This window comes from Ochotona princeps, chromosome 23 (genome assembly GCF_030435755.1).
Source record: "Ochotona princeps isolate mOchPri1 chromosome 23, mOchPri1.hap1, whole genome shotgun sequence".
Lineage (NCBI taxonomy): Eukaryota > Metazoa > Chordata > Mammalia > Lagomorpha > Ochotonidae > Ochotona > Ochotona princeps.
In genome coordinates, this window is record NC_080854.1 from 20,397,546 (window position 1) to 20,420,035 (window position 22,490).

A 22,490-nucleotide genomic window follows, 5' to 3' on the forward strand; every position below is an offset into this window, starting at 1 on the left:
AAGACAGGAAAACAAACTAGATCACAGCTTCAAGCAAAGATTCCGTGAGATCCTCGCTCTGGCTAAAGGATCAGCTTAGTGCGTATTCGATTCCATCCTGTGTTTGATGATTTCTGCAGTGAGGGCTGCCTGTATCGATTGTTAGAGTGGAATGTTAAAGAGCATTATATTACAATCTGTCTCTAAATGGCTTTTCAGAAATTTCCTGGAACTCGGAGGCAGAAATTATGCAGGGAACTGAGAGCAAAGACACTAGACAGCTGACTTTTACCAGACGTTTGCATATGGGAAATTGATAGTATGCCAGAAGAGAACTTAGATTGGCTTTCTTAGCAACAAAAGGTCACTTTCAGCTTATTATTTTTATATCACCAGAAACTATGCTGAACCCTAAAAAAAAGTGTAGCTGACAGAGGTCATGGCTTGGAGGATCATGGTACACTAAAGATGCCTTAAAGCCCATAGCTCATGGTTCCTGTGTGCCCCTCACTTCTCTCTCCTTCGTCTGGCTGCCTCCTACATGTTCCTGCCTCACTCACCTCCTCTGTGAAGCCACTCACCCTCTTTAACTGATCTCCCGTTTTCTGAAAGGGGTAGAGGAAATGATGTTTCTACGGATTATTTTCTTACTGTTCTATATGCATTGATCTGTTATATTAGACCACCCAATTAAGGCTATGTCTTACTATCTGTCCTCCAAGACAGCTAGAATGCATTATGCATAGATAAGGTGATATTTCTCTGTAATTTCCCCACACCTCTCCCTGTCTCTTCTCTCTCCCCCCGACCCCCAAATACACACACTAATTTCTTCATTGATGTAGCTTATCTAAATAAATTATCTTTTGCTTGTATATACCAGGAACTCCAATTCCACTTGACTTAAACAATAAAAGGAATTTATTGGATTGGTGCAACCAACAACATCTAGCTATAGATCCAGTTCCAAGTATGAGTCAATCTAGTGACCCGCAGCCTTGATCTTTGTGTCTCTGATTTCCTTTCCATAGGAAATTGTCTTTATCCTTTGATTCTTTTGGTAACAAGATGGCTGTAAGCAGCTCTGCAGATAACATGTGCTCCTTGAGTCACACTGGGACTACAGAGAACATCATTGTGCCAGCATTTCCAATGGAAGTCATAGAGATCATTTTTCTCGGGCTAAAGTCTGCCTCTCCCACTAAGGATTCCATAGAAGTAAGAATGGGTGTACAAATTAGCTTAGCTAGGCTTCCTTGGAACTATATGGATTCCCAGAGCAAGAAGAATTGGTTTATGAGAGCTTGAGAGCTAATCCATAAAGGCAGCAACATCTCAACTTCCTATAATCTATTAAATATTACATTTCATATAGAAGGGATCTGTATTTTTATTCTAGGAAAAATAAGCTAACCTGTAACTCCCCACATTTGGCAAGTTCTCATGTAAACACATCATTAGAAGTTTCCCAAAAATTGATAAGATATCTTCATTTTCTAACACCATGATTTTGTCCACAAAATAGTGGAAGTAAAGGGAGGAAAAGAGGATGAGGAAAGGAAAGAAGAGGGAGGAAAGATGAAGGAAAGGAATGTAATTTGGTTTCTGGGCAGCACAGAAGTCCTCAGGGCTCTTATCACACATGCTGACCCCCTTCTAAAACTATGGAGGGAGCCCACATCTCACAGATGGCTGTGTTCCTGTTTCTGAATATCTTGGCGTCATTCCTGCTGGCTGATATAAGGTATTGATCAACAAAAGGACTAAAACATGTTTTCAGTTTGTGCAACTGATAAAGCAAAGCAGGTTTTTCAGAGATCTACCCACATGTACTAAGGGTGGGAGGAAAAAGGACAACAAAAATGATGACTACTCCCTAATTCCAGAACAGCATCTTGCCGTTTGGAACAACCAGTCTCCCCTCTGAATCAAACCTGGAGAAAGGTAACAGGTGGAAGAGATGATAACCTCTTGAAAGAAGGGTTTGTACAGAAGAAAGAAGCATTTGCACATTCTTTGGCATGGCACCAATTGTTGCTGAGCATAAAACTCCAGATTTAGAAGCAATATAATTGTTTTTGCACTGTTATAACCTCCTATATGGAAATGCCACTCACAATCACAGGGGAAAAAAAGGAATAGGCTAAGAGTAAAGCAGAAAAATTTCTGCAGGGTCATTTGAAAAACAAAACTTCCATGTAAGATAGATTAACACTCCCCCAAACTTTTTAAACCTCATCCACTTTGTTAAGAGCAGTGAGAGTCCATCTTGAGCGGCTTGTTTAAGCTTGAATCTTAAAAATGTGTTGTAGTTGCTCACCGTCTCAGAATCCTTCCACTTAAAGAGCCCTTAAACACATTTTTTTCTTCAGTGTCTTGTTTAAACTTCTATGTTGAAAGAGATCTAGAAGATAGAACTGATGCTTGCTTTTTGAAAGGAATCATATATGATGAAAGGCATAGATTTCACTAAAACCAAAAATGATGTTTGGAGATGCATTGCTCCATTATCACAAAGGCCTGTCCAGACAGGGAAAAAATTGCTCCCCAGTGTTGTCACTGGGAGCGTCAGCGTGTTGTAGGTACCTGTTAGGGCCTCTCAGTCTTGGAGTGTGTGTGCCTGGGTCAGCCAGGCAGAAGTCAAGGACAGTACAATCCTCACATTCAAGCAGTGGTGTGTGCTTGCCAGGCGTGCCCCCTGCTACTCTGTACCTCCTCAACATCAGCACATGGCCTTCTTGACACCAAAATATTCTGGAAAGGAGCACTCCACAATTATTAGCAAGGCCTTTCATATCTGGAGGTCTTTGTGGGAGTTTGTTCCTAAAAGATGATGAGGCAGCAGCTGCTTCTGGAAGGTGACAGCAGGGCGGGGCCGTGGATGCTGATGATCAGAGGCTGACCTACAAGAGCAGACTGCCCTGCCTTATCCTCTCTGTAAGACAGTTTTAACAGCAGTGGTACAGTAGAGAGTGTTAACTGATCCTTCCTATAATATTGTGTGAACCTGGGATTAGATACTAGTGGGACAGGACTGGTATTATCATGTGGCAGGCTGAGCTGTAGCTTGAGATGCTGGCCTCTCATATGGCAACTGGGTTCACGTCCTGGCTGCTACCCTTGCTAACAGTCTAGGAAGCCAGTGGAGGATATCCCAAGTGAGTGGAATTATACCTCTCACATGGGAGACCAAGAAGAAGCTCCTGGCTCCTAGCTCCTGGCTTAGGTATAACCCAGCCCTGGCCTTTGCGGACCTTTGGGGAGTGCACCAATGAATGGAGGAGCGCGCGCTCTCTCTCCTCTCTCTCTCTTAAATCCATTATTTTTTTTAAAAAAATTATTTATTTTATTACAAAGTCAGATATACAGAGAGGAGAGATAGAGAGGAAGATCCTCCGTCCGATGATTCACTCCCCAAGTGAGCAGCAACGGCCGGTGCTATGCCGATCCAAAGCCGGGAACCTGGAAACTCTTCCAGGTCTCCCACGCGGGTGCAGGGTCCCAAGGCTTTGGGCCGTCCTCCACTGCTTTCCCAGGCCACAAGCAGGGAGCTGGATGGGAAGTGGAGCTTCCGGGATTAGAACCGGCGCCCATATGGGATCCTGGGGCTTTCAAGGCGAGGACTTTAGCTGCTAGGCCACGCCGCCGGGCCCAAACATCCATTATTTTATAGGTAGAAAATCTTCAAGCAAATGATAGTGGGACCCACTCAGAACCTTGCAAAAAGAATCAAAGAATGAAAAGACTGGAAAATTAGAAGGAAGTAAATATAAAGAACTTGGAATTTAGTTTATCCCAGGATAAACAAGTTGTTCTGAATTGATCATTGCTGACATTTTGTGTAATACGTGTAGGCAGACAGTGGCAGTGGCAGTACCAAAGAGCTTGTCAAGGTCAAAGTGGGTTTGCAACAGTGGTTAGGGATTGGCCTTTCCATATAGGGACAATAAACAAGAAACGATGCTTCCATAATAGAAGAAAGAAAGATGCTTAAAGGCTCCATCTCCCTAATTTTTTTTCTCTCCATACACCTCAGACTTATAAAAATCCTGTGAATTGATTCCTTATTGTGTAATTATATTTACCCTGATTTCTCTAGGATGGACACAATTTATGCTTCTTATCCTATATAATTTTAAATATCGGCTTCCCCATTTGAAAAAATGCTTCTAAGCATCTCTCTTTGAAAAATATATGACTGTCCTGATGAGAACATGTTTTGATTTGAGAAATACATATATGTGTTCCATAGGCTAAATTCTTTTAAAGGGAAGCTTAAAGAGCTATTATTAGGAAAACAGCAAAATGAATTTTTATCTAATTTACCAATATGGTTGAGTACCTTCTTGTGCCAGGCACTTTTTTTAGATCCTGGAAAAACAGAGGTGAACAAACGAGACCTAACCCCATCTTCTTCTTACTGCTATTCTATAGGGAAACACAGTAGCCCCACAAAATGCACAAATGAATGCAACATAGCTGTTCAGACTGAGTATGAGAGAAGAGCTAGAATGGTGCCTCCAAAAAGAAAACCAAGGTTGCTAGAAAGAAAATAGAAAACAACATGCTGCATCCTGTTTTGGTTTGAAAGCAAGACCATGGCTGCCCTGTGAGCTCTAAGACACAGCCCCAATGCTCCTACACCTGCCTTTCCTATAAGGAAATGCTGGTTGCACATCAACTGGTTGTCACTATGTCCCGCCATGCTGGGCCATCGGGCTCCCCAAATACAAGAGTTGCAGCTCTGGCAATGCCCTGAGCTCTCTGTGGGAATGGCCCACGTGTCGTGTCAAGAAAGGGCTACCCCTGTTTAGGGAATCTGTGGTTTCCGAAACAAAATTAAGGCAAAAGAGACACAGATTTTGTTGCTGAGAAATCCCATTGGTTGGGGAATTTGAATTCGTGCTGTTCTGTGGTTCCATGCACTGATTTCTTCATCCATTTCCTTCCTGGGACCCTGATTCAGAGTGAGCAGTGGCAGTCGCAGCTGCAGGAGGGTTGTTCTATCTTATTTTCAAAGCATGAAAGATTTACAGACAGAACAATGCTATAAATGAAACTTTTAAGAAATTCACAATAGCTGTGATAATAAAGATTTTCTCCAAATGAGGATAAAATAATTTAGAGCTGTTACTTGTGACCAAGACAAAATTAGTGCATTTAATCTAGACTTTGACTGTCTAGCTGTAGATGTTTAGTCACCTCTGTGTAAATGCTTACTGAACTGAATGGGACTATCTAATGTGTTCAAAAAGCAAGTGCTGTAGTAGGGGGAGGGCCTTGATCTGGAGGCATTCCAAGAGTTGGTGTCAGTAACGGTTTAAATATATCAAGATGGCACAATAGCCTCTGTTTTCATGAAAGTGAACTGGACTCTAATTGATGCACCAACAGCTGAATCACTTTGTTTTTTCAGGCACACAGGAGTGTCATCTCCCCTGGTCAGGACACACTGCCAGACAGTCGATATACAGTTCTTTCTCCTCTTTCCCCTCTTCCCTCTCATCTTCCTTCTCTGACTTCTTTTTTCTATTTTAAAAGTTTTATTTACAATAAGAGAGATAGACACATAGATATCTCCCACCTGCCAGTTCAGGATTCACTGCACAAATGCGCACAACTCTCAGGGTCGTGCAGGGGTAGAGCCAGGAGCCTAGATTGGGTGATAGAGACCGAACCACTTGGACCATCACCTGCTACCTCCTAGGGTACACAGTGGCAGGAAGATGGAATCAGGATCAGAGTTGGGACTCGATCCCCAGCATTCTGAGAGCAGTTACAGCAGTTCCCAAGAGGGGTCTTAACCACTGGGTCAAATGCCTGCTTACCTCTCCTTACTCCCTTTTTTCAAAAGGGATATAACATTGAGAGTTACAACTAGAAGAACCTCAGAGACAATTGATAGAAGAAAGCCTGGAAAGCTACCTGCTTGCCTGATGTCACAGTGTCTAGCAACAGAAGACTCTCTTTCATCGTCATAGTTGAGTAAGGAAGCCCTCATGTTGAGCCAAGAATTCTTGCAAGTTTTTCTGAGCAGCTTCTCTTCTTGCCTATTGCAAACTTCTCTACTTCTCAGTATCTTCAAGCCTAACACCTCCCTGTGCAAAGCAGAGGACTTTATCCCCTACTGCTCAGACAGTGCAAGAAGCACCGACCTCTGCACCACCCACACTGTATGTACCCATGTGGACCCCTGCATGTAGCATTCCTCCCTGTGTCCCTTAAAATGGTGCAAGAAGGGCTCCTTCCGGTAGCCCAGCAGCTAAAGTGCTAACCTTGCATGCCCAGAATCCCATATGGGTGCCAGTTCTAATGTCGGCTGCTCTGCTTCCTATCCAGCTCCCTGCTTGTGACCTGGGAAAACAGTCAAGGATGGCCCAAAGCCTTAGGACCCTGCACCCACATGGAGACCTGGAAGAGACTCTGGGCTCCTGGCTTTGGATCGGAGCAGCTCCAGCTGTTGCAGTCACTTGTGATGTGAATCATCGGACAGAAGATCTTCCTCTCTGTCTCTCTTCGTCTCTGTATATCTAACTTTACAATAAAAGTAAAAAATAATAATAATAAGAATAACCGATGCAAGGAGAGACTGCCTTTCCCCAATCTCTGGAAACACCCACCCCCCCCCCCCGCCACTGTGTGTGCTAGATCTAGTTTCTCTCTTATCTTGGGGAATTTTCCCATTTTACCTGTACCTTCCTTCCCTTCACACAGAAATGTCTTCAACAAAGAATGAAAACAAAACTCCCTAACTTTCCACCTTCCCTGACAGGGGACCTTCATTCCATCAGAGCCAGGCTTTTGGAAAAGCTGCTTCCCCCTGCCCTTTCTTTCCCACCCCTGTCTCTTCCTTACCCACCATCTCTGCCTCCCACGAAGGACCCACTCCTTTCCCGGTTGCTATCCAACAGCTGCACTTGCGTGCTTGTCTGTCTTGACCTCTCTGTCTCTGCTTCTGGCCCGTAAAACCGCTCTATGATTGCCTCTTTGTTCTTTGGCTGTTCCCCTTGATCTTCCTCATGGATATCCTTCCCTCGGATCCCTGGGGATCCTTTCCAGTTTAATTCTGTCCTTCTTTGTTGCTTTCCCCAGAATGACTTATTTAGGAACATTTTTCCTTTCACTCTCCTCGAGGTTCTTTAGGAGTTCTCAGTTACCTTCACACGAAATCCCAAGTCTGAGGCTTATCAAACCTGTCTGAATCAGACTCACATCTAGCCTGTCTCTCCTCCTCTCCTCACAATGCTCTAAACACCGGCTCTGGTTAGCAGTTACCAACCTGTGGCCTTTCTCGTTGCCTTTTCTTAGGGCACATTTTCTTTCTCATTGTACCTATCAAATTCTAAGGTTTTTCTCTTACAATTCCATGTGTGTTTCTGTCCTGGGGTTTAACAACTTGTAGTCCATTTCTGTTTTTGTAGGTCTGTTTCAGTTTTTCAATATGGACACCCAACTGCATTCATTTATTCTGTTAAGCTCTGCATTCTCTTTACCTAAAAGTATTTACATGAGTAATAAATGAACTTGTGATACAATGAATTATTTAATGGATGATTCCATTCTTTTTGATTTCAGGTTTAGCTTCTGAACAAAGTTCATCTCGTTTAGACTTATCCTACCAGAGTACAATGTTTCCAAACCAACTGCACATACCCTACAAAATAAGGGATATTGATTTTCTATCTTCAAAACAAATGTGGCTCCTGCTAGTGAAATGTGTTTGTCTGGCCTTCCTGGTAGTCATGGAAATGAATTACAGCCTTGGGCAAAAGGGCATCCCTCAGTCAAGGGGATGTGGTATGATCTGCTGGGGAGAGAGGGCGTTGTGGAAGCGGCATTCTATTTATAGCGGGTGTTGACTCCTCCAGGCCACTAAGGTGAGGGGCAGCAAAGACCAACTGTTCCTTTCCTCTCTCACAGCCTGTGTCTGATAGGAAGCTAGTGGAGGAATTTGCTGTTCTGGTTTTAAATCAGGTTTGTTTCCAGGTTAGGAAAGTATTTGCTGAGATTGACACCAGAGAGACATTTGTGAAGATTTTATCCTCATGGAAGTTTATGATTCGGTTGCTTTATTTGTGTGGCTTTTATGGGCTCATGATGGGTTTTTGTTCTTTCTTTCACAAATTACTAATGCTTTAGAAGCAGGCAATGGGTGTATTTTGCTTTGTCATGTCCCTCAGGTCACGTTCAGCTGTCAACTGTCAGAATACTTTGCTAGCAGAGCTTCATAATTGTTTATGAGTCTAATTACAGAGCATAAACTTAGGTAACTTGAGTAAAGTGGGAAATAATCAGAGATTATTTCCAGAATCCTGGAAACCTTGAAAAGACCCTGGAAAACGTGAGAAGAAAGTGTGAGACTGTCAGAAAGGATGTAATTTCATGGCACAAGTTTTTGAAGCACAACTACATGATTTTTCAGACTATTTCTAGAGCAAAAAAAATTACACTTGAAAATTGTGGTATAATCTGATGCAACAGATGAGTATCATAGTGATGGATGGCTTTCTGGAAACACGGTTATATGTACTTTATTCACCAACATAGCAGGAAGACAAGGAATAGTTTTCAAGTAGTTGAATTCCAACAACCTTCAAGTTCTGGATATTTATAGCCCATTAGCTCTCCCCGGACATTAAGTTCATTATTAAAACGACATGAACATTTAATAGAAAGAATTTTAGTTTATGACCTTTATATCTTAGAAACTTTTTTGTGATAGCTAGTCCCCAAGATGACCCCCCCAGTGGGCTTTGTCTTCTGGTATTCAAGCCCTGTGTAGTCTCTTCCCACAATGGGTAGGGTTGAAATAAATAACCAACAGGACATTGTAGAAATGATGGTGCCTAACTTTCAAGTTGGGTCATAAAAGACATTGTGGCTTCTTCCTTACACTTGATTAGGGGTCATTTAACTGCCCTGTTCTGAGGACTCCCATAATGGCCTTATGGAAAAGTTCATGGGACTGGGAGTGGAGGTATCAGGCTAACAGTCACCACCAATTTAACAGCAACATGAGGCAGCCATCTTGGAAGTAGATTCTCTAGGCCTTGTCAAGCCTACACATGATTATAAACCTGGCCAACATCTTGTCTGTAGTCTTGTGAGAGACCCTGAGCCAAAATCAACATGCTAGACTGCTTCTAAATTCCTGGTTTTTAGAAACTATGAGGTAATATATGTTAATTTTTAAGTCACTGAATCTTAGCTAATTTCTTTTTTTTTTCAAGATTTATTTATTTTATTGGAAAGACAGATATACAAAGTGGAGGAGAGACAGAGAGACAGATCTTCCGTCCAATGGTTCATTCCAAGTGGCTGCAACTGCTGGAGCTGTGCCGATCAGGAGCCAGAGCTTCTTCCAGGTCTCCTACACGGGTGCAGGATCCCAAGGCTCTGGGCCATCCTTGACTACTTTCCCAGGCCACAAGCTGAGAGCTGGATGAGAAGCGAGGCGGCCGGGATTAGAACTGGTTCCCATATGGGATCCTGGTGTGTTCAAAGTGAGGACTTAAGTTGCTAGGCTATCATGCTGGGCCCTTAAGTCATTTCTTACATAGCAAGTAACATTCTTAGAAATTGGACCTGAATTAGAATAATTTCATCATGCAATTCTACAGTGTACTATCTAGATTACTTTTTCAAGACCATCATCTTGCTGCTGACTATATTCTCTGTTGAGGACACACAGTGTGCTTCACTAGAAATTGCTTTCATGATCTTATTCAAGATCATGACCCCTGTTTGGTGCTGCCTATGGCCAGTGTTTGACCAATATGAGGATAGAAAAGTCTAGCTTCATTCAATCTTCCCCTCTACCTAACCCTGCTTGCTTCCATTCCTGAAACAGTATCCTCCAAAAGAAATTGCTTGCCTGCGACTCTCTACCTCAGAGTATGGTTTTCAGAACACTCAACCTAACAGTTAGTATCTGGAATGGTCCTCAGAAGCATAGCATGTGAAAGATTCCTGGTCAGCTTGTTGGAGCCCCAGAAAATAGCAGTGAAGACTAGGGACAAGAGTTTTGGTGGAGGAAGAATGAGGAATTTATGTTCCTCATGAGGAATCATGGTCCTATGGAGGTGAACACAAATTACAGAGTTGTAAATTGTATACCTACTAGGCACTTTGTGCTACACAAGAGGCACGGAATAACCAAATGACTCAGCTACTAGATATCAGCCAGCCTCTGCCCTTCTCAATTCCTGTGCTTATACAATAAATATATGTACAGAGCAACCTCATTAACCTCTTCAAGCAGTTACTTTGACCACTGTTGCTGCTGAGTGTCCAGCAACTGGCAACAAAGAGTAGTAGATCCTCAGTATGATACCCTCGCTCAAGGTTACTAACCAGCACATGTGCTAGGAAGTCAGTTCCTTTGTGTCTTTGCAATTCTACAGAAAGGAGAAATGCAATTGATTACTGTTGACACACTATATGGGTTTGACTTTTTTGCCTGGAGGTCTGTGACTGGAATGTCTTCTGGACTGCTATGCTTACTTTAGTGTATCTGAACAGCTATAGAAGTCACAGCTAAGAACTTGACAACTAAGGTAACTCCTCAGAGATGAGAAGGGATCTAGATCACCCCAGCCTCCCAGGATAGCCACCTAGACAAGTAGAATATTTGGCTGATGGTGGGAGAAACCCAGGGTGGATGATGACAGTCAAGGGCAATGACCAGGTATGAACATGAAATCAACTGTAAGAAGCGAGGCTCTGCGTAATTCATCTCTCTCTTCACTTCTAAGGTTTTTTAAAATTTTTTTAATTTATTATTAGTATCATTTTGTGATACAGTTAAAGAGGCTCCTGGGATTTCCCTTATTCCCACCCCATTCCCCCCCCCACCTAGTTCCCCTATATCATTACTAAAGTATAGTTCTTCATACACAGTCATATGTCCATCATTGCGAGCATGGACAATTGCAGAGAGTCCAGCATCCTATTGTCAAGATATAGTGAACAGTTTCATTGTAAGTCCATCCTTGACTGGAAGTAGAGATGCATACTACATTGTATCCTCACATCTGGATATGCTAGTCTCTTTTACAGTTACTGTACATGTCCTTAAATGAAAACTCACAGTACAAAATCAACAATAGGAAAATAATAGAAATTTACAATGCCATGAAGTTAAATAACATGTTATTAGATATGACAGTCTCCATTACACAGCTACTATACATCCCCTTAAATGAAAAGACGCAAAACAAATTCAACAACAGGAAGAAAAAAGAAATTAATAACACCATGAAGTTAAATAACATGCTACCGAATGACTGATGTGTCACTGAGGAAATAAAAAAGAAAATCAAGAACCTTCTTGAAGAAAATGATGCTACTGTATGATCTATGAGTCATTGAAGAATTTAATCAGAAGAAAGTGTTTTGAAGAGATGAAACTAACAAAAACAAAAAATAAAAATCCATGAGATGTAGTTTCCGCTGATTTTTGTTGGTGAAATGTGTCTCCTGTGGGCAACAAATTTTTGTTTTTTAATCCAGTCTACTAATCTATGACATTTGATTGAGCTTAAGCCATTTACATTCAGGGTTAATATGTATGAGTGATAATTTGGTCTTGTCGTTTTAGGAATGTGTTGTTCTTTGCTTTAGTCTTCTGTTGTCATTTTACTGGGATGTTCTGCACATTTGCCTTTGGTTTTGTTGGGTGCTATTCCTCTTTATCAAGAGAACATCTTGAAGTATCATTTGTAGGGCAGGTTTGGAAGAGGTATATTCTTTTAACATTTCTTTACTGTGGAAAAATTTTATTTCATTTTTAAAGTTATCCTGGACCAACAATTTTTTTTCTTTTAGAATCTGGAATATGTCACTCCATTAGACTGGACCCTGTGAAGCTGTTTTTACATAACGAAGAATTATCACTACATGCAAATGATCTGTGCCTCATGAATGAATGCTACAGTGTTCCATTGAGATTCTCTTCAGGAGCAAAGCCAAAGCTGCTGGGACTGTCGGCAGCTGACAGCCCATAGCTACATGGCGTCCTGGGAATTGTCCTTGGATACAGAGAACTGCTTAAGGGTTATTGCAAGGTTAAACTTTCCCAAGAATGGCAAGTGGCCAATGAATGGCTGAAGATGCAAGACTGGCACTTTTACCTCAATTAGGGGATCTCTGAAGGACCCATCTCAGCTTCAGAGTTTCCGCTGGGAATGGGTGAGGTTCTGTTAGAGCTGAATCTGGCTTACTCCTGAGTATGCCCAATCCTGACTTCCTTGAGACCTAGCTGGTGTCTTTTCCAAGACACCCCTCCAATGACCTGTGGGTGTAGCTCGCTCTCTTGGACTCCTTTTCCAGGGAGCCCAACCTAAAGGAAGTTTCCATACAAGAATTTTAACTTTTCAATCAAAACAAGAAAATGAGTCCTGGGAAAGTACATGTTCTTTGTTGCCAACCCAATAGACAGGAAAATGAAAAGTTACTGGCTTTGACAGAGGAAGGGGGAAAAAAATGAGTGATAAGAGGTATTACAGAAAATGCTATTACCCCTAAAATACTGTTGACAGATTATCAGTGGCTTCCTAGAAGTGCATTGTCTCTAAGTCATGAGACTTGAGACAAATAAGTTTTGATGAAAGCAACAAGGAGAAAAACGTTGGCCCCGGTAAGTCTGATTGACGTGGTTTGGCTATGAAGAGAAACAGTATGTCAGGACAGTAGGAAGTGACTGGGAGGGTGAGATCTCCTTTATTCACGGATTGGAGTGTTACAAAGCCTAAGGGGTTGGGGACAGATAAACCTCTGCTTTCCTGAGGGAGGTGGGTGATGCTAAAAGGTAGCAAAGTGCCTCTGTACTGACAAAATGGCCTTGTTATTTCATTATAATCTTCACTCATCATATTGACCTATACAGTGTTGTTTGTGGTGCTCACTCTATTGATTTATGACTTGTAAATGTTTTAATATATCCATAAACAACCTGGAGCCTCTTTTACTGAGAATCTAACCAATGAAAGTTTGATATTTTGCTAGAGTGAAAGCAGAAGAAATGAGTAAGCATGAATTGATTATAGGTATGGAGGATGAGGGCTCATTGAAGTAGGTCCATGGAGTTTTTTCTCACCAGGTTTAGTTTCATCCTTTGATGGATGACTGATTCATTTCCCTCCAAACTGCTGCTCATCTGTCTTCCTTATGTACCCTGTTTTACCTATTGCTGTACTCTTCACTCTGCCCTGAGAGTGAAGGCTGACTGCTTGTGGGTCCACACTGTCTAGGTCTTGTGGCATTCAGCCCATGTGGAAACTCAGGCTATGGATGTGAGTAAGGAGGATGTGTCAGGGTGGGTTGCCATAGCTGGTTACCTCACTACTTTTGGTTGGCCAGCCCTACCCTGTTTCATGGCAGCTTCCTGCCTGGCCTTCTTGGCATTGGGGTAATGACTTTCCCTAGTAGTTACTTGCTCTTGAGCACTGCATTTATGCCCTATGGTTTCCTTCCATGCCAACCTGACAGAATGATGTTCTTCCTTATTTCTTCAACAGTTAAGAAATTAAGTGCTCATCCTGGTTCTTACAGAGTCTTGTTCAGATTACCAATAGTTTCCTAGACAGTCATGGTCTCCAAGTGAGGGACAAGGGGCAAATAAGTTGTAATGGAGGCAAGGAGGAGAAAAATGTTGGCAGCCTTGTAACAAATTGCTTTATCCATGAACACTAGGAAGTCCCTGGAATTGGCATTGGGATATTTAGTACCTGACTTTGATAGAAATGAAGGGGGAGATGTGCCCATTTCATTCTAGGCCTTGAGAACATATGTAACTCCTTGAACATCAAGGCAAGAGATGTGGGGAGAGAAGAATGGACAGTTCTAAGCTACCCATTATGGGAGACTGGAATAGGTATAGCAGAGAGAAACAAGTCCCTCAGGACCCAAACACCAGAGGCTTTGGGAGAGCAAAGCCAGGCGTGGGCTTTGAGATAGCCTCAGGTTCCTGGGAAGACCCAGGATGGATGAGCTGTGTCATGAACAGTCATTCCTGCTGCTTTCTACCACCCCGGAGGCAGACTCTCAGGCAGAGCTCCCATTGTCCTAGGCAAAATGGTCTTGACAGGACAGAGAGAGTTGAATGGGGAAATAGGCTGAGCAACTTGCCCAAGGACCCAGGGCTCATAAATGACAGTGCCAAGATTCTAGTCCATAGTTAATCACGTATTTAATTACCCTTTTCTAGGACAGATTTGACCAGGCCTAAGGTATATACCTCCAGGCCAGATTGGACATCATGTGAGCCCAGTACAGCCTCATCTCTTTGCTCAGAGATCGCTGAGGTAGATCCAAATTCATTATTAGTCCAAAACCAGTCCAGTCTGTTTTAGACCCAGATTATCTGGTGGTAAGCTTGACATCTACCAGTCCAGCTAGTCTTGGGTCAGGGAGTCTGTTGCCTTCACCATCCATCTCTCTAACCTGTACCTTGTTCTTTCAGCCCAGTGTGGTCCCTCACTTCCACAGGGCCAAAAGACCCACACAGGAGCGAGCTCTGGGCAGCAGGGAGGTGGCTGGTAGATGGATGTTCGCCTTCTTGGTTGTGTTCTGTGTGGGGGAGAGAAGGACACAGGGAAGGCATTCCTCATGCAGTAAACAACTCTGACCAATGTGCACCTCAGCCACTGAGCCGTAATCTTTTTATTATGCTTTGCATATTTATAACCATGCTTTCTATTGCTCTGGTACAAACAAGATTGCAATCAGCCTGCCAAAGGCTTTTGCTTAAACATCAGTCTTCAGGGAGGCAAAACCAGTCATTGACACTGAACACCCTCTTAACAAACAAGACTCCCTGTGGGTCTCCTCCTGCAGGCTGAGTCCTGAAGAGAAAACTTGCTTCCTGCTAGCGGCCCTCCCCTTGCCCGAGTTTGCTTCCGTTTGGGTAGAGCAACCTCAACCCCTTGGAAATGCTTTGCCTTGTGGGTGCCTGCCTGCTACAGCTGCTCATGCAGATGCCAACTGCAGCTGCTATATTTGATTTTCATGTCCTGAGGGTCTTCTTGCTTTCGCTGATTCTCTTAAGTGAATAAAAATCCCTCAGGAGCAGAGAGAACGCATGACCTTGATGCCAGTGTGGAGCTTTTGGCAGATACATTCGCTTACAGCCTGAGCCCATTTGTTGGAAAGAAAAGATGAAGCAGAAAGGGAATATAACCTCTCAGATCTCTTATCTTCTTTAGATCTTTGAGTCTAAACAATACAAAATTTGGGACCCAAGTAGTTGTATAAAGTCCAAGCAGATGTATTGGGGGCCTGTCCTACTTTGCTTAAACTGTGGAAGGGATGAAGTAAAAGAAAAAGTTCAACCAACTTGGACAGATTCCTGCTCAGCTTGGTGATACAGATCCCAGGTTCTCATCCACACATGCCCCTGGGACTAGGAATGAAATGATGGGAACAGTGTTGCCACATGGTCCCCAAAGGAAGAGGCCTGTGGAATTTTAAACCAGATCAAAAATTATATATATACTCATCCTGGGTTCCAGGGTGTCTTTGAGCCTGAAAAATACAACTGAGGAGTGGGATGAGCCTTCAGAAACCCTAATTTCTCTTCAAAAATACCACCAAGGAAACCCTTATGGGCTAGTCACTTGGCTTTCCCTCTTGGATTAAGTTCGTGTCAAGCCCAGCTGTGAACACTGTGATCCTTTGAATGGTTTTTTTAGGGCCTGTTCTAGGGAGAGGCAGAGTCAAAGGGTGCATTTCTGCTGCTATTCTGGCTCCTCCACCCAGCCAACCCTCAGTCGCCAGCATTTCTCAAACCATAGTTTAGCTGTGAATGCCTGAGATTTTCTTCCTGGGCTGACCACAGTAGCACTGGTGGTCAGGCCACTTTCTGGCACAACTAGGCAGCAGGCCAGGTGCCTGGGCCTCAGAGAGGAGGGGAAAGAAGGGATGCCTTCCCTTCAGTGCCCCGCAGGGAGTGTGGGGACCAACCGCCTGGATGTGCAGGGCGGAATCAAGCTGAACAAATTATAGGGATAGTGACTTAGGGACAGGGGCAGATGCCTCTGTCCTGACCACCATTTTCAAAGGTCCCTGTTTTGGGAAGGCGATTCTGTCAAAGCTTACCTTTCTTTATTTGAATGAATCCATTTGTGGAAAAGTCTGGAAAGGGGGCAGGGAGAAGAGGAGACAGGGGGACATGGAAGAAGAAGAGAGACAAACAAGTCTTTTAGCTGGCTAATGAATGCACCCTACAATTTCAGGTTTTCGTGTTCCCCAAGGATTTCTGTGTAGCTGTTCCCAGCATTCTGGCCCCCACAGCATCCCTCTAAAATGCCAGGAAGACAGTCATAAAATCCTTTGGTCCTTCCAGAGACTTGCAATTGAGGGAAGTAAATTCAATTTCACCCACTGGGAAGGATTTGCTGAACATGCATCCAGCCTTGTGCTGGGAACTCACAAGAATCTTCTGCTCTTTTCTGGAAGTGAAGACCCCACATGTGATGCATTAGAAATGGTTTTCATCCGTGCATTAGTAAGGGTGGGTGGATATAGTATGTGGGGAAAGAGAATTTAAAGTTAGCAAGGGGGGTGAGCTGAGGGGTTAGCACAGAAGTTAAGACAATACTTGGGTTATCCACATTCCATATCAGAATGCCTGGATTTGACTCCCTGTTCCATGTGCAGCTCCAACTTCCCGCTAAGGCATCAAGTGATAGCTAAAGTAATTTCGCCCTTGCTACTCACCCGGGAGACCCAAGTGGAGCTGCAGCCTTCTTGCTTCAGCCTGGCCCAGCTCCAGGTGTTGTGAGCTTTTAAGGGTCAAAGATCTCTGTGGCTTTCTGTCTCTCTGCTTTTTAAATAAGTAGATAAAGCAGTTTTATCAGGATGACACCTGAGGGCTTGAAGGAAAGGGGAAATGAACAGAGGGCAGAATGCAATGTGGTGTGAGGCTGGGGATCTGGAGTGGTGTGGATCCATCCAATTTATCAGCACCCGCATGCCTTTCACTCCGGCTTTCTTCCTCCACACAGGCTTGGACAATGGACCACCCTCACTCCTTCTCTCCCAGAAACCTCACTCATCTGTCCTTGACTGGTTAAATCTCTCTCTTCTTCCTGGTGACTTTATTGTCATCAACCCTTGCTGATTCCTCTTCAAGGAAACTCTCCTTCCCTTGTAGTAAATTTCACGTACAGTGAAGTCCTCACTCAATTTCTGTCTTAGGAGGCAGAACCTGTCCTTCAGTGAGGTGAGAGGGTGGAGGAAACACTGGTATGATGGATGAAAGACTTTGGACCTTGTTTCTCCAGGCACGTCATCCCGCAGTGTCCTTGCCTGAGCCAGCTGTACATCTCTTGGCCATTTCATCGGTGCCATCACGTAATGGAGGACAGGGTGGCAGGGCTCGCATAAATGTTGGAGAAAGATACATGGTCCTTAAGAGACAGAAGAACAATTAGCCTACTTTTCATACTTTCAGTACAAATATTTATTTAAGCTGAGATGAAAAGACAGACTTGGAAGGTACCACTACGTACTCACAATGGAAAGGAGAGTAGGCTGATGGCTGGCCTAAAGCCCCAGCTGTCCCTTCAGGAACAGCGGATCGGCGCTGGTGGAGGCCCATCCATCAGGGTGTGGGGAACCCGAGGCCTTTGCTACACTGACTCTGGCTGTTTCCTCTTAGCATTTTGAGTTGTTTTTTTTCCCCCAGGGGCAGAGAGGAAAGAGAAGAGGGCTGTGTGAAGTGGACAATGAACAAAGGCCATGCTGTCAGTGGCAGCAAAGCCCTGCGCAGAGACTTGTGCAGAGAGAGTTGGAGGTTCCTGCTCACAACAACAGTTTGGGATCTAGCATTGTCTCGATTGAGGATGATGCCAGCCTCACTACCCTGGGAAATGTGAGGGTACTTCCCAAAGTTCACAGATACTGGAAAGAAAATGTAAGTTTATTTTGGTGCAGTTTTTCTTGAAACTCATTCATAAGTGGGGTCTTCAGACACATATGGGGAAAACACATATTGTGAAATAACTATGTATGGGTTCCAGAAAACATTGCCCCAAAGTAAACGTTTCTTTTCCATTTTCCATGAACATTTTGAAGGACCCTTGTATGTAAAATGATGATCTGAAGGCAGTATGTTCCATGTGCAGTATTTGAAACGCACCGCTACTAGTTATACTCTCTCTCTTTGCATTTTATTCCAATAAGAGCAAACAGACATATCCCCAATAGCGTCACAGTCCTCAGGCCAGTGTGATGAATCGCCCTCCTCAACTGACAACCAAAGGACTTCTGGAATTCCAGGGGATTCTTTTTTTAGCTTTATTTTTTTCACCTGATGCTTTTATTAACTTAAGAGATGAACAAAATGTGTCTTTCAAATCTTTCTAAACCTGTCTGAAACATATGCCCGTATAGAAGACAAAGGAATACAGGGTTTCAAGTAACTTATGGTATGGTCCATTGTCCATTTAAAAATACTTCTTTTTTCCACAAAACTATCTTCCTTGAGGGACAAATTCTTTCTTGTATCCTGCACAGAACTAGACACAGACGCGTGGCGGGCGTCCACTTCACTCGCGTGAGGATGAGGATGTAGCAGGGACGCTCAGGTCCAGGAAGTGACGCAGCAGGGGAGTCTGTCCACGGCCCTTGGGCCTGAGCTCCGTTACTTCTTATTTCCTCTGCCTTTTTTGCCTCCATTTCCTTGTTGGACACTGGGTCACCACCTCCCGCCTTCTGCATCCTTGTTTTCAGCTTGGGCAGCATCTCTGCTGCATACAACATTACTGACTTAGGTGAGGGGGACTGCCCCAGGCAGAGGCTGCCGTCCTCCTGCTTGAGCTGCACCCAGACTGGGCCGCGGGACTGAACGTCATGGTTCCACTCTTTAGAATACATTTTCTTTTTCTCAAGAAACACGTTCAGCCCGACTGCTGAGCAGACATCCTGAATCGCGGCGGCCGTGGGGTTCTCAACGGCCTTACTGAGGGGGGTGGTCTTGTTATTCAGGCAGATTGGGTAGATGCAGATGAGCCTGTCCTGCTGGGCCGGGGACTGCGCGGAGGCGCAGGCCATGTCCACGCTCACGCATCCACCACGACCCACTGCGCCCGTGCCTTCGCCGCGGGGTTCTTTTTTAAATGAAGAGGAAAGGAAAGGCCTTTAGGAACATCCGCCTTAGGGCAGCAGTGCGGCTTGTTGGAAAGAACAAAGTCTTGGAACTCAGACACTCGCGGATCCTATTCCCGCCATTTTTCTGCTCGGAGCCCTGGCTCGTGAGAGTCACAATATGAGTCAGATGAAGTGTGTTTACCTCCTCTCAGCCTCAGTGTCCTGCTGTGTCCAGATGAGATGATGTGTGCCATGGAGAGATCTCTGTGTTGGAGTTCGTGAAAGTCACAATTGAAAGAGCAAATTCACATCCCCACATTGTTTCATCATATTGAAAATTATTGCAATAACTGCATCAAGTATTATTTTAATTTCAATTAAAATAATACTTGACATCTACAAAGTCTGTCACATTAGTCAAACTCAGTGACCTTAAAAGCTACAGGTGCCTACTGGTTAACCATATTGGAAAGCACCAACGTAGCCCCTGGTTAAATCTGTCAGTATTAGTAAGCGTCATCATAAGGGTAGCTAACAACAATATATACCAGGCATGGGACAAAGAGTTTCCATGGACTAACCTCATTTTAATGGACCTGTTGCAGGACAACCGTCTTACGAGATAGGCACCATCATTTATTCTGTGAAAGTGAAAATCAAGACATAGAGAAGCTGAGCAAGTTGCTCGAGTTGCTACAGCTAGAATAGAGGCTTGAACCCAAGCATACAGGCCCCAGAACGGACACTCTTGCCCACGGTGATGTCAGTGACCTCAAATTCCTGAAGCCCCAAGACACTTCCTCTTCCCTCACAACTGCTCCATCTCTTCACCCCATTGGAGGCGGCCCGGGAATGCACATTGGCCCTGTCACACTGGGAGAGTTCCATTTCCCACACTACAGTGTGATTTTACTTTGCTGGTAATTAAGTGGTGCTTATCTGTGTGGATGGGGGAAGCAATGCATTATGAAGACAAATGGTCAGGGTTCATAACAAATTCCACAGCAGAAAAAAAAAAGTAGGGAATCAAATGTGCTTATCAAGACTCCTTTCCCCCTGCAGAAACGGCCAAGCTGTTTTGAAGCTGATAGTGTCCTCTGACCCTGCCTGAAGCATTCTGGGTTACATAACTTGGTGTGAACTCTCTGGCTCTGGCCTTAGAAGACGATGGTTCTCAGTGTGTTGACAGGAACGTTTCCTGTTCTCCCTGGCCAGGGGAGAACAGTCTTCCAGGAAGAACTGCTATGTAAGTCTGACATTAAGCATACATTAAGGCAGCCTGAAAATGAGAAGCAGTTACATTTGAGCAAGTGTGTAGGCTTAAAAATATTACAAAAATTATGGCAGCCGGAAACAGAAAAGGATGAGAATTATGAGCAAGGCACCTCTTGTTGCACTTTGATCTTAAAACAAAGTTACCTAGTTGCCTGAGAAGGTAAAGCAATGCTATTGCCATAAATCGCTATTAAAATCTGCAATCATGTGATTACATTAAAGATGAAAAGAGAAAGCTAATTGGATTTTAGTACAGTCCTGCTGATCAGTATTCTTTCCACAGCCACAAGAAAGGATTTATATGGAGATATCACTGACAGGCTAATGGCCACTGGTGAACAGTAGCAAATGGTTTGGTTTAACTACTAGAGATGAATCAAACTCTTAATATAACCAACAGACATGAGTCAAGAGAGATTGCCGTCTGAGACAGTGAAGTGAGAGTCTCATGTTGACTTAGCTCCCAGTTCTCAGCAAAAGATATGAGTATGGACGAACCTCGAAGCCAAGAGCGGGGATGTAGGCTTTCAGAAAAATCTAATGATAGGAAGAAAGATGACTTCTGGGGAAATAATAGAAGGGTGAAAACACATTCTATGGGAGGGAAAAAAAAGAATCCTTCCCTTTCCTTTTCTGTAACCTGTCACCATGCATGCCAGAATTTCTCTTTTATCTCTTTCCATTATAAAGAAAGATGGGTCAATAGAACAAACTGGAGTCCAGAGTAAACTAGAGGAAGAGGAACTTCTGTGTCCTGCTCTAGGAGTGCAAATGGTGCTGTCGCTTGGGAGAGCAGTCTGGCAGTTGCTTAAAGACTGAAACGTATCTGCGGTGCATGATTTGACCACTCCACTCCCAGGTTTTCATCCAGGAGCAGTGAGCATGTGTTCAAATAGACTCCTACCCAAACGTTAATGACAGTTTTTACCTTTAAAAGGTGCAAGCTAGAAACAACTTGGAAGTCCTTCAAGAGCTAAATGGAGAAGCAAAGGGCTTCTGCAATGTAATGGGCCACAGTTACCCAGACCTCAACTACCTGCACAATGTGATGGCTGAGTTGGCTGCCCAGGGCACAACTGAGGACTGCCTGGAGCAGCAGTGAGATGTGGCTGCCCTGGCCGGCTGGGATGAGGGGGGCCAAGGCTGCTCCCTCCCCGAAGCCAGACTTGGGTCTGCCTCTCCCTCTGCCCTCCGCCCCTCGGGTCAGGGTTCTCCGCGGGAGTCAGGCAGCCCAGGAGGTTGGAGGGGTGTGGGGGTTGAGCTTTGGCTGCAGCTACCTCAGTGTACCAGGTTCTCTGACCTCTGTCCTCAGAGGCTTCCTGGGGCCTGTAAGGTTCAGGGCTGGGCACCGGGGGAACAGAGACTGCCCTACCTAGCCAGGGGTGGGCACGGGTTCTGGGTCAGCTTCTTTTACCTCAGATTTTGTTTGCAATAAATGCCCAATAGCCAAAGTAAAAAAAAAAAAATTACTCTGCAACAGGAAGAAGAAATGTACTACTAACTAACATAGGCAAATGTGATGGGAGCTCAAGCTAACTATGCCTTATGGGAGTATGTAGACCCAAAGCAAGTATATGCTACACGATTCTATTTATTTAGAATTATACAAAATATAAAACAGTGAGAGACAGTAGATAAGTGGGTATTTGGAATGGAAATTGGGGAGCCGATGGTTACAGGGAGGAGGAGAGGGTTACGGAGGGGCACAAAGAAATTTTGAAGTGTGATTCTTGATGTTCATTTATTTTTATTGTAGGGATAACTGTGTGTATATATCTGGGAGCTTTACAACATTTCTAGACATTGTACATTGAATTTTTTCACAAATGATTCCAGTTCTCAAGTGTGTGTATATAGCAATGTAGTATAGTGCATGTCAGTTATACTTCGGGAAGGTTGTTTGTAAAAGGAGAGCAAACTCAGATGGAGTTAAACAGGTATACATCTCTGGAGAGACAAAATAATAGTGTGAACCAAACTCATGTATCTAGACAGCAGTACAAGTTCATGTCCAGTTGTAAATGCTGCTTATGTGATCTGAAAGCTAAGGGCAAGCCAATGGGGAAGGCGTGCCTGGTCGTAGACCCGTGTGGCGTTTGTGGTGCTGGTGAGATGCTAGTATCAGATGTTTCATTAGCGTTAAAGCC

At 43.9% G+C, this 22,490-nt stretch overlaps 1 pseudogene; it reads right to left on the reverse strand.

The window, feature by feature from the left end:
- Nucleotides 1–18,622: 18,622 nt before the first annotated feature.
- LOC101534054 (signal recognition particle 19 kDa protein-like) lies at nt 18,623–19,032 on the reverse strand (annotated as a pseudogene).
- Between the last annotated feature and the right edge of the window lie 3,458 nt (nt 19,033–22,490).